Source organism: Lissotriton vulgaris, chromosome 2_1 (genome assembly GCF_964263255.1).
Source record: "Lissotriton vulgaris chromosome 2_1, aLisVul1.2, whole genome shotgun sequence".
Lineage (NCBI taxonomy): Eukaryota > Metazoa > Chordata > Amphibia > Caudata > Salamandridae > Lissotriton > Lissotriton vulgaris.
This window is the reverse complement of record NC_141687.1, coordinates 1,720,627,566-1,720,630,787: the sequence shown is the minus strand read 5'-3', so window position 1 is coordinate 1,720,630,787 and position 3,222 is coordinate 1,720,627,566. Positions and strand designations below refer to the sequence as shown.

Below are 3,222 nucleotides of genomic sequence, written 5' to 3'. Positions count from 1 at the left end.
TATTCTTGACTTCGATATTTTTGTTCCGATATTTTTGTATTTCGATATTTTTGATTTCGATATTTTGTCAGACATTCGGGTTTTGTGTCATCTGAAAATGCTGGAATGAATTGAGAGCATCTGATGCAAGTTGTGAGACTAGGAACTGTGATGGTGCCAATGCACTGTCTTGAAGAGGAGCTGTAAATAATTCTGGGGTGAATGCAAATATTGATGTATTGAAGAAAACCACTGCTTGTCATTTCTGCTGTAAAATCAGCCATAGGAAACGAGAAAGTGTAGACTGAATCCAGATCAAATTCAGAATGATTTTGTTCCCCAGAAGCAGCAAACTGTGAATCAGGTACATACACAGTCAATAGCCCAACCAACCTCTTTGCAGAATGTGCAAATCGATGGCCATTTCATATGACTATGACCATGGCTTCAGTGTTGCAGCAAAACATGAGAAACAAAATGTCTTACAGTCCAGGGCACCAGCAGAATCTTTAGTCCATTGGATTCCAAACCTTTCCTTGATTGGAAAGCCTTTAGTAAGATTGACCTACCTATAGTCAGAGACCCATTACAATTTGCTGCCGAATTCTTAGAGGCCTTCCAGCTTTTGAGGGAAACATGTAATGCATCTGTCCTTGGAATGTCTGACTACAGTGTGGAGCTTTACCTTTTTGTCATGAAAGAGGAGAGTATGCTCTTTCTATTCTTACTCAAAAAAAAGAAGGGGATATGAGCCAATTGCCTACCTATCAGCTATGTTAGATCCAGTAGTCGTAGGTCTTCCTCATTGTCTTAACCCCTTGGATGCACGTCCAAATTGCACATGCATGAAATCTGCGGGAAAATTTCATGCATGTGCAATTTGGACGGCTCCCGGCTGTACAACGCACACGCCACCCATTGCGTCGGACAGCCGGGAGCCGTCCCACGCATCCAAAGGGTTAAAGCAGTGGCACCCGCCTGCATTGAAATTGAGCAAAGTGAGGGAATTGTGATGGGACATACATATATTGTATTTGTTCTGCATTTTGTTGAGATTTTGCTGACCTGTACTTACTCAGCACTTGATAAATGGTCATCTGACCAGATATGAACAAATTATATTGGCAGTTGGGGAACATTTAAATCAAAAGGTATTGTTTTTTTAATCCTGCAACACTGCTTCCGGTTCCAGGCAGCAATGAAGACAAAGACCGGAGTGATGATGAACCGGACGGTGACTGAAATAATGTCAAAGAGTTATGTACCAAGCTAAGATCAAACACAAAAGAAATTCACCTTGAAATGGCTGATCTGATTTTGTTTGTAGATTGTTCCTGTTTGATGGTCAATTGTAGAGCACAGAAAGCTACCTATGCAGTATGTTGCATTTCTGAAATTCTTGACGCATCATATCTGCAAATGGAACTTGAGCATAAATGTCAGAGTTGATGGCACTGACAAGAGCAGATTATCTTGAAGAAGATGTGAACGTGACAATCTATACAGACAGGTTTTGGAGTGGCCCATGACTTGGACGAATGAAGTCACTAAGGGGTTTTATGACATCAACTGGAAGAAATTCAGCAGCCAAAAGAAGTCACAGTGGTCAAGTGTATTGCCCAGAAGGCTGGAAAAGATATGGTCACACTTGGAAATAAATATGCAGACCAGGTACTGAGACAACAACTAAACACATTTGAATTCAGGAGACAGAACAAAATGAATCAAGAGGGAATTTTGTTGACAATGTAGAAAATGGTTCTTGATGAATGCAATACAAACTTCCTTGAGTGAATTAAGTGATCAATAGGAAGACAATCCGGATGATGATGAAAGAGGATGAAGAAATGTTAAGTTACAAAAAGAACTATCATGATGTTTGGATCACTTCAGAGTACAAATATACATTACCTGATTCAATGTTGAATTGCATGGGTAGGTGTTTGCATCATCAGTCACATGCAGGGAGATAAGCTATGACACAAACCATCAATAAGTATTGGTCAAATTTCTAATTCAGAAATGTCAGAGAAGATTTGTGTCAGAGGTACCACACCTATTAGAGAAATAATCAGCATAAGAGAACCACAGTTCTTATGAACCATATTGGCAACTAAGAGGGTCCATTTTCAAGGCTTCTGGCAGACCTCCTAGCAATGCCAGTTTACAACAGTCTTACGTACATTCTTGTGATTGTCTGCTTATCCTCTGACTGCTTATCCTCTGAATGGGCTGAGGCCTACTTCACTCAGAGATCAGACGCCTGACAGTTGCCAATCTTTTGTACAGGGAATTAATACCCCATTTTGACTACCAATCTCTATTGAGATGGATCATAACTCCAATTTTAAAAACATATGTTTTAATTGATTTTCACAGATCTCCAAATTGCCTAAAAGATCCATTGTAGATATCACCCTTATTCATCTGGCATAGTCGAGAGAATTAATGGGACCATTAAAAACAAGCTGGCTAAAGGGTGTGCATCCACTAGTTGAAGTGGATTGTTGCCCTTCTTGTTGTTGTCTTGATGAGCATTAGAATTACCCTGAATAAAAAGACTGGTCTCTAACCCCAGGAAGTGTTAATTGGCAGAGAAATTAGATTATCCTAAATTACTTCAGCTACACGTATTCCAATAACTTCACGAATTTGCGTGTCATCCTTGCGCAGGGGCCATGCTAATCTTCTCTGTATCGTTCCAATTTTTAGTATATGTGCTGCCGAAGCGAGCACTTCCGATAACTGATGACATTGTTCTAGATTACTGCAAAGGACTGGCTGATGTGGTGGAATCTGTTTCTAATCAGGTGAATATGGCAACAGCAATGATCCCAGGAGATTGGATTCTTATAACAAATCACATCCGTAAAAGTTGTATAGAAGAATGCTCTTGGGGACCCTTTCAAGTTGTGCTTATGACTAATATGTCTTTAACGTGTGCTGGAATCCAGCAGTAGTTCCACGCCACTCATATGAGAAGAGTGAAGGGAGTTGAGGAAGATTTGGTGACAACAACCACTGATTCACAGTGTCAAGCACAAGTTTGCAGCAAGGATCCAGAAGGGTTTAAAGAAAATTCTGAAACAGGTGAAATTGGTGAAACTGCTAATGAAGGTAAAGATCCTGGTGAAGACACCTGTGGCAATAACTAGTTTCAATGCAAGAGTCAGAGTGAAGAGCTGTTGCAAAGTCACATGTAACAGCAAGAAGAAATTGTCTCTGATCTGACCAGTGGAAACT

At 40.2% G+C, this 3,222-nt stretch overlaps 1 non-coding gene across 1 annotated transcript; it reads right to left on the bottom strand.

Moving 5' to 3' along the window:
• Nucleotides 1-2,607: 2,607 nt before the first annotated feature.
• Nucleotides 2,608-2,715, bottom strand: LOC147733181 (U6 spliceosomal RNA). The gene has a single exon (XR_015308797.1). It is a non-coding gene; the product is annotated as a U6 spliceosomal RNA (small nuclear RNA).
• Between the last annotated feature and the right edge of the window lie 507 nt (nt 2,716-3,222).